This window comes from Elephantulus edwardii, unplaced genomic scaffold (genome assembly GCF_000299155.1).
Source record: "Elephantulus edwardii isolate Elephantulus edwardi_28Jun2011 unplaced genomic scaffold, EleEdw1.0 scaffold00117, whole genome shotgun sequence".
NCBI classification, from domain to species: domain Eukaryota; kingdom Metazoa; phylum Chordata; class Mammalia; order Macroscelidea; family Macroscelididae; genus Elephantulus; species Elephantulus edwardii.
The window spans coordinates 7,891,683-7,904,936 of NW_006399867.1; the positions used below are offsets into that span (position 1 = coordinate 7,891,683).

Here is a 13,254-nt window from a genome sequence, read left to right on the forward strand (position 1 = left end):
GGTGCAACAATGAATGAATGGAATTCCAAAATCTCTGTAGATGTTCATTGAAATGAAAAATAAATAAATTAAAACATAAAAAAATAAATAAACATTTGTTTGGTACAATGATTTAAAAAAAAAATCACAATTAAAATCACAAAACCCCCACCAAAACAAAAGAAGGTGGCAGTTTCAAGTTTAAGTAGAATTTTTAAGCTATTATTAATTTTATTTTACATTGTGTTTCATTCATGCATATAATTGATTACTATTGATCCTTGCCTTTTACCCCATTGTCTCTTCAAGTCCCCATTCGAGTTTTCCCCATTCCTTCTCCCCACCTTCCTTTCCTATCTCAGTGAATTCCTCCCTTCCTCTTTCCACTTCCATTTCTTCCCTTCTCCTTCCCTGCTTGAACATCCATACATCTCTCATTCACTTATCCTCCTATTATCACAGTAGTGGTCTTATGCAATCTTGAGCATTAGATCAGCTCTACCTACAAACATTAGAACCAAGATTCCAATTCATGGTGAGCCAGTGTGTTTGCTAGTGTTTTCCTGGTTCACGTCTTTATGGGTGTGGATTTGCCAGGTCTTGTTTCCACGATGCTCCTGGATGGGTTCTCACCACCAGCCTTTAAATGAGTAGTTCATGGCAAGCACTTTGTGCCACTGAGAGATCTTAGAAAAACCAGCCGATGCTCAGGTTTGTTGAAGTTGATTTGAGTTGGGTAGATGCTATTTGCAAATAAGTGGCCCCTCGATGTCTCCTCACTTCATTTTGGAGCAAAATTGAAAGTCCTCCCATTGGTACAGACAAAGCTACATGGTCTTGTCCACTTCACCTAACTGATCTCAACTTCTAACCCTTTCTCCATTGCTTTCTCTGTTCCAGCTCTCTGGCCCCATGACTTCCTCAAACTCACCATTCATAACATCACACAATACATCAGAGTTTTTGGATGGTGCACCAGATTGGTATTTTTTTAAATAAAATTTTTATTTTATACTTGTTACAAAGTTCATATACATAGGTGTTTGGTTTTTTTTACACCAGACTGATGTTTTTGAAAGGGTGCTCAATGATTCCAAGGTATAATCTGGGTTGGAAATCACCTATTCAGATTGTTAAAGGCTTTTGCATGTTAGAGCACTTACTGTAAAGAAATAAAATTTATGTGTAATTTTGTCTCTAAAATTTATGTGTAATTTTGTCTCTTGAAATCACAGAGTTCAGTTTCTTGTAAATTTTATTGAGCCTCTAGGAATGTCAACATTTTATAACCTTGAGATGTAAAGAATTTATCATAGGGAGCTATCCTTGTTGACTATGTCTTGTCGAAAAGCCCATTTATCCTCTTGAGACCGTGAGCGAATGTGTCACTGGAGGTTGATTTGATGCTCTCTGCTTGTGATCAACTGCCTTCCAACTCAGCCAGCTGACATTGAGCCTTTTATTAAACTTGGTATTTAAATTAATTCTCCTTTGTGAAAATGTTATTTTGCAAATAACTTTGTGCCTCTAATGCATTGAATTTAAAACATGATGCAAAATCTTGATTTTCCATAAACTAATATTTTAAAGGAGATTCTTCTTTTTACCACGTATATGTCAGGAAGAATGTCAGCCTTGATATTTTTATAATTTTTAAATTTGTGGTTCAGGTTTCTTTGGAGGTCAAGTTGCTTTTGGTGACCTGGGTTTCTATGAGCGATCACTGAGTGATTCCTTTAATAAACTCTTCATTTTGGTGTATGCTGCTTGAGTGGATTTCTGTTACCTATGACCCTGTTACGGCATCTCACAAAGCCAATCATTGCTCCTGAGAGCAGTCCTGAAAAATGTGTCTTGATATTCCCATTCTGAAGTTGGTAAACCAAGTCTCAAAGAGTTCAAGCAACTTGGATCTAACATCAATCTCCATGAAAGTAGCCATAAAAGAAATATCAAATGATGTATTGCATTGGGCAGATCTGCTGCCAAGGACCACTTTAAAGTGCTAAAGAGCAAGAATGTCAGTTTAAAGACTTAAGGTGTGCCTAACCCAAGCCATGATACTAGGAAAATCTGCTGTCAGGGACCTCTCCAGAATGCTGAAGAACAAAGATGTCAGTCTAGAGACTAAGTTGTGTCTGATCCAGGATATGCTCTTTGCAATTACTATGCATCAGAGAGCTAGACAATGACCAAGGATTACAGAAGAAAAATTAATGCCTTTGAGTTGTGGTGCTAGAGAACAGTATTAAACATACCAAGAGAACTAATAGGTCTATCCTAGAGAAGGTGAAAACAAGCTGCTCCTTGGAGGCAAGTCTTTAAAGTCTCCGGCTCACAAATTTTGGGCATGGAGCCAGGCACAACTAGTCTTTGGAGAAAAAAGGGTGAGGGACAGCGCAGGAGAGGAAGGAATCCTGATGAGATGGATTGATACAGCGATTGGGTAGATAAGTCAGAGACAGTCAGATTGGCTCAGGATAGAGCAGGGTTCAGAGCTATTGTGTGTAGAGTTGCTATGAATTGTAGCCATCTCGACAGCACTTAACAACAACAACATATGCATGTGAAAGTTAGGCAATGAATAAAGAAGATCTAAGAATAGTTGATGTTTTTGAATGGCAATGAATGTTGGCTATACCAAGGGCTGTCAAAAGAACAAGTACATATATCTTGGAAGAAGTTCAGTGAGAATGGTCTTTAGAAGCAAGATGGTGAGATTTCCTTCCTTGTACGTACAATATATTATGAGAAGGGATCAGTCCCTAGAGAAGGAAATCATACTTGGTAGAGAAAGACCCTCAATGAGACTAATGACCACAGTTACTGCAATAATAAGTTCAAACATAGCAATGGTTATGAAAGAGAGTGCAGAACCAGGCAGTGTTTTTTCTATTGTACATAGGGCCACTAGGAGTTAGAACCAACTTGATGACACCTAACAACAACAGCAACGACAGCAACATTGTTTGGTTTTAAGAACACTTCAGGGCATGCTTTTGGTTTAAGGGGGTTGTTTTGTTTTGTGTTTTTTTTTTTTGTTTGTTTGTTTAGATGGCAGTTCTGCTTTATTTAGGATATGTTTCCAATAGAGTAATTGCTAGGTCAAATGGTATTTCTTGTTTTGTTTTTTTTTCCTTGAAAGTCGGTTTTAATTGTCTCGTTGCCACAGTGCTTGTCGAAACCAGTTCTGATTAATCTCCTTTGTCAGTGTGCCCTTTGCCATTCCCTATCACTCCTCCCTGAGAGAGACTTCACCCTGATTCATAAGGAAAAGGGGATGGCATATTCTCTTAGCTACTTCCTGCTGAAAAGGAACGCTGTAGGTTTCAGGGTGAAGATCTTCTCTCACTACTCTAAAGGGCCCCTTTGGCAATAGGAAACACATAGATTGTCGTGGAGATTGATTTTGGAATTTAGATGCACTGTTATCAATTGTGCTTAGCCATCCATGTTCATATCCTTGAAGATGTATCATGCAACTGTTGCAGCCTTGAAGAAACAAATTTAAATAACAAAAGTACATGAGTCAAAAATTAAAAGCAATAATATTCCAAGTAGAGGTTCTAACAGTGGCACAAATCAAATTACAGAGAGAAGGTAGTTCTTAAAATAAAAGGCTTATTGACTAGCACTTTGTCTATTATAAAGGTTAGGAATCACAAGATGTAGAGGCTCAACTATGTCATTTATTGTTCCTAAGTCCTGAACCAAATATTACTGAGTTGTTCTACAGCTGGGAAGTCCACATGCAAGGCAGAGGTGAAGTAAGGAACTGTTTATGAGGTTTTCCATCAATTCCAACACCTAAGAAATAGTGAGAAGAGTTGGGACCTCAGAAGGCTTTTAGAATTATCCCAGGGTAGTTCAAGAGTGCATTCATCCTTCCAAAACTCTGACTTTTCTAAAAATTTTAATTTCTGTTCTGTATTCCCCCCCTTTTGATGAAACTTCTGCTGTCAATATGTTGATAAAACCATTCTGTAATGTTGTCTGTAGCAAGACACCTTCCAATTCTTCTGGTCTCATGGCAAAGAAAGTAAATATTTATGTAGGCTGTCCATATCCTCTTCCTCTGCCTAACTTGTCTTTTTTCTCAATAGCTCTAGCAAATTGTCTTTTTAATAAAGAGCTCTAATTCAAAAGACATCAAATTTCCCATATTTGCAAGGTTTGCAACAACCACTACTATCTAATTCTAGAACATTACCATCACTTTAAAAAGAAACCCATCCCAACTTCCACTTCTGTTTGCCCTTATCCTCTTGCAAACCCTAATCTGCTTGCTATCTCTACATCAACTGACATTTCTATATGTGCAGTTATATAGTAAGTGACCTTTTGTGCTTGACTCTCATTGAGCATGATGTTTTGTTAAATGTAGCAATTACCAGTCTTTCCTTTGTATGACTAAACACTATTCCATTGTATGTGTGTTGGTTAATTTTGTATGTTTAAGTGGCTACAGTCTGAATATCTCGTGGAGCTCTGATGGCCTAATGGTATGGGAGTTCCACTGCCAACTCAGAGATAAGTTGTTCAAATCCACCAGCTGGTCTGTGGGAGAAGGATGGGCAATCTCCTGGACAATTTACAGCCTCTGAAAACCTGCTATGGAGTGGAGTTAGCTGTGAATTGGTTCTGATTTGTCAGCCATAACAGCATGGACTGCCAAAAGAATAAAATATTTTGAGTTTGTATTGAAGGTGCTTCTTAGAGGTAGCAATGGTGAGACTTTGCGAGACATACTTGGGGCATGTTGTTAGGAGGTGTCTGCTCTTGGAGAAAGACATCCTGCTGGGAAGGCAGAGGGTCAGCGGAAGAAAGACCCCCAAAGAGATGGATTCCAGTCTGGACCTTCAGTGGGAGAGTCCAATCCTGTTGGGGAAGAAACGGCAGAGTCAGAGTTCCCTTGCCTCACATCTTCCTGTTTCTCTCGCTGCTGTTTCTTGTCCTGCAGTTAACTTTCCATACAGCTCAGCAGCGCCAAGGTGAACACTGTCGATCTGAAGAAAGAAATAAGAGAAGATTCCCAGCTCAGGGAAGTTTCTGTAGTCTTCAAGTTAAAACTTCCACTCTCACCTGGTGCTTGAATTATCCTCAATTAGAATCCCCCAGCTTCCCTGCTGCTGTTGCTTGTCTCTGTAATTATCCTGTCATCATTAATTCAATGGAACCTATTAACCCACATCAGATAGTGTATTTATCTACAATGCATGTTACCTGTTCCTCAAGAAGAGACAGCTGTCACACTTCAAGCCTGCTGTCTCTTTGTGGAAGTCCAATATTGTCAGGTGGCAAGAGCTTCACATAGATTACAGACTGTTTATTAACAATGCTCCTATCACCTCCTGAAGACTCAGAGCATTCATTGCCTGCCAAGGGTCCCGCTGCGAAGGGAACAGTGACATACTCCATCCTGCCCCCAGGGGGAGCCATCTTTCATTCTTCCTCTTTCGCTTTTTCTTTCCATTCTTCCTTCTAGAGATCCTGGAGTTGTGCTGAATCCTGCCTCTGTCTATGACTTTGGACAAATGGCCTAATCTTGCTGAGCTTCTTTCCCCTCTGATATTATGAGGAGCCCCTTGGGGATGTTGTTGTTATGTGCTATTGAGTTGCCTGCAACTCATAGTGACCCTATGTACAACAGCCCTAAACCCTGCTCTCTTCTGTGCCATTCTCACTGTCTCAGATACACCTATCCCTCAGCCACTGAGTCAATCTATCCAGGGTCTTCCTCTCTTGTACTGCCCCTCCACCCTCCCAAGCATGATGTCCCTCTCTAAGGATTGGTTCCTCCTTGCAACACGCCCTTTAAAATATGTCAGATGAAGCTTCAGAATCCTTGCCTCCATGGAGCAGCCTGGTTTCACCCTCTCTAGGATGAACCTGTTTGTTGTCCTAGCAGTCCATGGTATATTCAACACTCTTCTTCAGCACCACACTTAAAGGCATCAATTCTCCTTCTATCATTCCTAGTCATTGCCCAGCTTTCTGATGCATAGCAAGTGATTGCAAAGACCATGACCTGGATCAGGCATACCTTAGTCTCCAGACTGACATCCTTGTTCTCCAGTACTTTGGAGAGGTCTCTGACAGCAGACTTTCCCCAGTGCAATTTGTCTTTTAATTTCTTAGCTTATTAATACATTCAGATGCTTGTTGAAAGGGTGGAAATTTGAGTCTACCCAGAGGGGCCATGGAGGAAAGGTCTGGTGACTTACTTTTGAAGAATCAGTAATTGAAAACCCTATAGAGCCCAGTTCTCTGACCCACATGGGGTGGCTCTGAGTGGGAATGAACGTATGCGTATCTGCTGTGCCATTGACTCGTGTGGCTAAGAGTTCTGAATATCCCATGGACTGACAAAGGAACAAACAAGTCTGTCATTGGAAAAGTGCAACCAGGGTACCAAAAATGGTGAAAAATATTCTTCATAAAGACTGCCCTGATTTCCACGCCCACCGGAAATGCTTAAAGCTCACAGCCCTCAAGTCAGTTTTGACTCATAATCACCCTCCATTGTGTTTCTAGGAGGAGACTCTTTATAGGAGGAAACTCCCCATCCGTTTCCCTTGCAACCATTGGAGGGTTCAAACCACTGACTTTTCTGTTAACAGCCTGATGAGTTACCCACTACACTACCAAAGCTCCCACAGCAATGCTTGAGAGCATCTGCACCCCACCACCCCTTTTTGACATTCACTGCAGCATATTGTCACATTCCTTTGTCATCTTAACAATCTGTGTTGGGTGAAAATTTGATACCTCAGCATAGAGTTTGCGTTTCTCTTGTGATTCCCTTAATATGAAACACACAGATGATTTTTTCGTTTGTGTGAGAATTGTTTATAGTTCTTTTCTTAGAAACTGTCCCAATCTTTAGCCCATTTTCCCACTGATCTGCTGTTTTTAGTACTGATTTTGTGCATGAGGGAAAGGAGCCCTTTTCTATGCTGTATGTCACACGCGTTGTACCCTGCTTTGTGTTGTGGCTTTGCTTAGGGCAGTGTTGCTCTGTAGAATCAAATGAATATGTATTTTTAATAGCTCCTGAGTTTGGAAAATGCTGGAAGAACCTTCTTGATTACAATGTTATAAGATGCCTCCAAATTTAAAGTTTAAAGACAAAAGTGTGCCAAATGCAAGGCCATGGTATTTTCAATTCCTTCATAGGCTTGTAAAAGTTGGACAATGAATAAGGAAGACAGAAGAATTGATGCCTTTGATTTGTGGTGTTGTGATGAGTATCAAACATTTCATGGACTGTCCAAAAAATAAACACATCTGTCTTGGAGGAGGGGCACCCCAAGTGCTCCTTATAGTTAAGGATGGTGAAATGTCACCTCGTGTCCTTTGGGAAGGTTGTCAGAAGGCACCTGTCCTTGGAAAAAGATATTATTCTGGGAAAAGTACAAGGTCAGGGAAGGAAGGAAGACCCTTAATGAGATGGACTGGCCTAGTGACTGCACTAATGTGAACTTGAACATGGTGGTGTTTGTGAGGTTGGCACGGAACCAGGCATGATTCCCATCTGTTGCTGATGAGGTTGCTGTAAGTTGCTATGAATAACACTGATATCCTTTAAAAAAAATCTTGAGAAATCATTATCTCAGACATGACTAGCCACACTTCCTGCATTTCTGCCCATCAGGACAGGACAGACACATGCCTTTCTAATCCCAGATTATCCTCAGTGCTCAAGCACACGCAAGTACTTTTTCCTCTCCTCCACAAGTATTTCCTGAGCACCTACTATGTGTCTGTGTGGAACAGAAGCGCTGGAGCTCCAAAGATAAAGAAAAAGGGTAAAAATCACTTAGAATTCCACTACACAGAGGCAATCACTGTAAAGACTTCGTATTTATTATTAATGAACTTTTTTTTAAAGTTTATATACATATTATTAAACTAGAAATGGGATTATTTTTATAGATAACATTTGATGATTCAATTAAGATAAACATCCTGGACATCTTTACATGTCAGTAACTGTAGGCTTACATTTTTTTACGTTTAATATCAATGGACATAATTTACACAGGACTAGCTGAGCGACCTCTTCTTGATGGCCAGTTAGGCTATTTTCCTTACTTCTCTAGTATGTACAGTGAATATTGTTGTGCCACAATCACGTGTCCCCCAAAGGACACCAGGGAGCCGAAACAGATGCAAGAACATGAGGGATTTTATTACAAGCTCTAGAGCAGGGACTCTACACACACTCCGAAGCAGCGGCCACGTGGCAGAGTCCCCAGCACTTTGAGACAAGGGTTTTTATTGGTGCTGGGAGTGGCAAAGACTGAGTGAGTGGCAGGGAGATACAAGGGGATTGGGGAACTTGTGAGGGAAGATGGAGGCGGTGCGTGGTGATTGGCTAATTTGTAAATGAGTGGGCTCATTAGCAAGGGCCCGAACATTTGGCACACTCTGATTGGAGTAAGGTTCATACAGGAGGAGTTAGAGTCACTCCTTTGCTCCTGAGGTCCTTTCAGGAAGTGAACTCGAGAAAAACAAGAACAAAGGACTTAAGATGGTGGCCAGACCAGAGATATATATAACAAATCTCGACTCTTACAATATCTTGCTACCATCATCTTTGCTTTCCTGTCTTGAATACAGAATTGCTGTGTCATTATTGCTAAACTACTTTGTAGAAGGATGATACTGGTTTATATTCTTAACCCCTCACTGTCTCACCTTAAGAACGTGATGAGAGTGAGAGAGAATGAGTTGGGCATGGGAAAGATGATTTTTAAAACTTTTGTTCCAGGAGTCAGCAAGCGATGGCTCTAAGGTCAAATCCGTTGCCTATTTTTAGAAATAAAGTTTTATTAAAACAGAGCCACATCCAAACACTTGTAGGTTATCTGTGGCTGTTTCTCGGCTTCAATGGCAGTGACGGAGAACCTATGGCCCCCTCTATCTCTCTCATGGCTGTTGAATTGGAATCGACTCACAGCTGACCCTCCAGCGGGTTTTCAGAGGCTGTAAATCACATGGAAGGAGATTGTCCAGCTTTCTCGTTGGGGGTGGATTTGAGCCATCGGACAAATGTCACCTTTGGGTTAGCAGCACAGCTCCCTACCCTCCAAAGCTCCCTTTAGCCTACAAAATCTAAAATATTTACTCTCTGACTCTTTACAGAAAAGGTCTGCGGACTCCTGCTTTAGTTCTTTTAAGTCATTCCACCTTGTGGATGCCTTTGTTCACTTCACTAAGGCTGTAGAGGCCTCTTTTGACATAGAAAGGAACAGGCTTTGCTGCAAGGAAGTTCAATATTTCAATCGACCCCTTAAATGGCCTTGTTGTCATTAAGGGCCATCAAGTCCCAGGCGACTCATAGCGACCCTATGAAGGAGAGTCCTTGACGCTTGGGTGTCTTTCATCCTCTCTCCAGGTTCATAGTGTTTCCAGAGGCAAGCTGTTACGGAAGTGGATGCCACTCCTGCTTCCAAGCTTGTTTGAATTGGGGAGTTTCACCCAACACTGTCCACCACGGGTTGTTGTTACTGTTAAGTGCCGTCAAGTCGCAGGTGACTCATAGTGACCCTATGAAGGAGAGTCCTCAACACTTGTGTGTCTCTCATCCTTTCTCCAGGTTTATAGGGTTTCCAGAGGCAAGCTATTACGGAAGTGGATGCTGTTCCCTGCTTCCAAGCTTGTTTAAATCGGGGAGTTTCACCCAACACTGTCCACCCTGGGTAACCAACCATTAACACGTTTGACACATCAGCGTCAACAGTGAATGGTCTTGTGAGCCTGGTCAAATTCTTTACTTTCTCAAAGACTTAGTTTTCTCACCATAGAATGTGAATGAGACTCAAACCAAGCAGAGGTTCACGTGTAAGGCACACAGCTCCGTGCTTGGCTGGTACGTATGTGGGTGGATGCTAGCTCCGGAAGAGTCAGGCTTGGCTCAGGGTAACATCATGTGTCCAGAGTAGAACTGCTCTATAGGATGTAAAGGCTGTGGCCTCTCTGAAGCAGATCTCCAGGTCCCTCCGAGCGTGTTGAAACTGCTAAGCTAATGCTTAGTAATTGCGCACTGACCCCCAATGTTAGTTCACTTTCACCTTCTCAAGGACTTCTGCGTCTGGGAGGCAGGCTTGGGGAATATTGACAGGGAAGCGGAACTGGGTTGACAGCTATTCCCTGCTTGGCTTCCTCATTTTCCAGCTTGGAGTTTAGGGAATTCAATCTTTCTTCCTTGAGCAACTTCCAAAGATTTTTACAGCGAAAACCTGCAAGTCCCAGGCGTTGTGCCAAGGCGACGGAGTGCCTTTATTTTTCTGCTGAATTTCAGGTAAACGGGATTTCTACCACATGTCTGCACCAAAACAGCCTTCACAACCTTGTAAACATTTTAGAGATATTTTGGATTTAGGGAGTTCAAGAGTGTGGGTCTGAAGCTGTAATTCGTGCAAAGATGTAGTATGAGGGTATGGAGAAGTTCTACGTCCTATTATGCCAGGAATTCTCAACCCCTACACAATCCTGATAGTCCAGACCAGGAAGTGCCGTGGGGTGGGGGGGCCCTGGAGTTGCTGTTTTAGATGCCATGAAATTGACTTTGACTTATAGCAGCTCTGAACAACGGATCTGGAACCTGCCCTGTCCTACAGCTCCTCAACCACCTCTTACAGGCTCAAGCCCATTGTTACAGCCAGTGTGTCAATCTATCATGTTGAGGGTCTTTCTCTCTGACCCTCTGCCTTTCCCAGCCTGATGTCTTGTCTCGAGAACTTGTACTTCCCCACAACATACCTGAAGTATGGGAGACAAAATCTTGGAGATAGCAGACAGAATAATGCTCCCTTTCCAAAGATACTCAAATCCCAGGGAATTTTCAGGGCAAACAGAACTTTGCAAATGAGATTTCAGTGAAGAATCTCCCTGGATTATTTGGGTAGAGGGGGCGGGTACAATGGAATCACAAGGGTCCCTAGAAGAGACAAAGTGATATGGGGATGGAAGCAGAGAGAGAAGAGAGGGGGGTGCTATGTCCTTGACTTTGCAGGGGCTGCAAAGCCAGGGAATGCTGGCTGCCTGTGCTGTTGGTAGCTGTTGTTGGAGTTAATTCTGACTCAGAGCTAACTGCCCTTTGTAAAACAGGTAAAATAATTGGCCCTGTTCTGTGCCATCGTCACAATCTCCACTGTGCCCAAGCCCTTTGCTAAAGTCATGGTGTCAGTCTATCTTGGTCAACGTCTTATTCTCTTTTGCTGATCCTCTTCCTTCCAAGCGTGATGTCCTTTTCCAAGGGCTGACTCCTCTTGACAACATTCTCCAAGCATACGAGATGAAGTGTCACCATCCTTGCCTCTGTGAAGCATCCTAGATGGACTTGCTTTCAAGATAGGTGATGTTGATTCTAGAGCCTAGAAAAGGAAAGGAAACAGATACCCCTCCAGAAAGAACCAGGCTCACTGACCCGTTTTGGACTTCTGACCTCCAGAAGTAGGACTGTGAATTGGTTGTTTAAGTCACAAAGTTGTGGATGTTTATTGCAATAGCAATAGGAAACTGAGCCACAATGCTGAGAAAGGGGGACAGTCAGAGAAAGAGAGGAAGCCCTTCAAAAAGATGAGTTGACAAAACCACTATGAGATATCATCTCACCCTAGTAAGAATAGCAAAATTCAACAGAGCAGCAAACAGCAAATGCTGGCGAGGTTGTAGAGAGACTAGAACTCTTATTCACTGTTGGTGGGAGTGTAAAATGGTGCAACCACTACAGAAGGCAGTTATGGTGCTTTCTCAAAAGATTGGAAATAGAAATACCATGTGACTCAGCAATTCCACTACTGCTAATATACCCTAAAGAAACCACAACTACCACCCAAGCAGATATATGCTCACGCATGTTTATTGAGGCTTTGTTTGCAATATCAAAGACTTGAAAAGAAACCAAGTGCCCATCAACAAATGAATGGATAGAGAAGTCGTGGTATAGTCACACAATGGAATACTATACTACATTGAAAAACAAAGAACTCATAAAATATTATACAAAATGGGTGACTCTGGAGGACATTATGCTGAGTGAAAAATATCTCAGTCACAAAAGGACAAATACTGCATAGGGCCACTTTTGTAAAATAGAACTGACATCGGGGTTGGGTGGAACATAAAAAAAGGGGGATAAATAATGTATACTGCATTTAAACAGATGAGGGAAAGAACTTGTTTAAAAGGAATATAGGATTAGGTATTAGTTTCGTGACAGGAGTCCAGAAAAAATGCAGAGTAAAGCAGACAGTGAACTCGGAGGAGGGGTGGATGAAAGAATTCCCCTCCCCCCAAAGATGAAAATGAACTGGATGGGGGAGGGATGTGCAGGGAGAAAAATATGCAAAAATGGTCTCTCTTGCCAATCCACCCAAAATGCCGAAGGGAAAGAAGGCCAAGGGGAAGAAGGTGGCCCCAGCTCCTGCCGTGGTCTAGAAGCAGGAGGCCAAGAAGGTGGTGAATCCCATGTTCGAGAAAAGACCCAAAAACGTTGGCATCGGGCAGGACATCCAACCAAAAGGAACCTCACCAGCTTCGTCAAATGGCCCCGCTACATCCGGCTGCAGCAGGAGAGGACAATCCTCTACAAACAACTCCAGGTGCCACCTGCCATTAACCAGTTCACCCAGGCCTTGGGCCACCAGACGGCTACTCAGCTGGTGAAGCTGGCCCACAAGTATCCACCAGAGACCAAGAAGGAAAAGAAGCAGAGGCTGCTGGCAAAGGAGACACCCTCACAAGAGAACCCCTGTCCTCCGTGCCAGGGTGAATACAGTCACCACCCTGGTGGAGAACAAGAAGGCCCAGCTGGTGGTGATCGCACACGACATGGACCCCATAGAGCTGGTGGTCTTCTTGATGGCCTTGTGTGGGAAGATGGGCATTCCCTACTGCATCATCAAGGCCAAGGCCAGGCTGGGCCGCCTCATCCACCAGAAGACCTGCTCCACTGTTTCCTTCATGCAGATGAACCCGGAAGATAAAGGCGCTCTGGCGAAGCTGGTAGAAGCCATCAGGACCAATTACAATGGCAGATGTGATGAGATCCACCGACACTGGGGAGGCAACTTCCCGAGGCCCAAGTCAGTGGCTCCCGTCGCCAAACTGGAGAATGTCAAGGCCAAAATACTCACCACCAAACTGGGCTGATGTACACACCGACTCTTCCGTACATAAGAATAAACTTATTCCACCGTCAAAAATGTGCAAAAGTGAATGAATGGGGAAAAAATTAAATGCTAAGAATACACTGTAAAAAAAAAA

General features: G+C 42.6%; 1 pseudogene; it reads left to right on the forward strand.

The window, feature by feature from the left end:
* The first annotated feature begins 12,366 nt into the window (after positions 1-12,366).
* Positions 12,367-13,140, forward strand: LOC102870837 (annotated as a pseudogene).
* Positions 13,141-13,254: the final 114 nt, after the last annotated feature.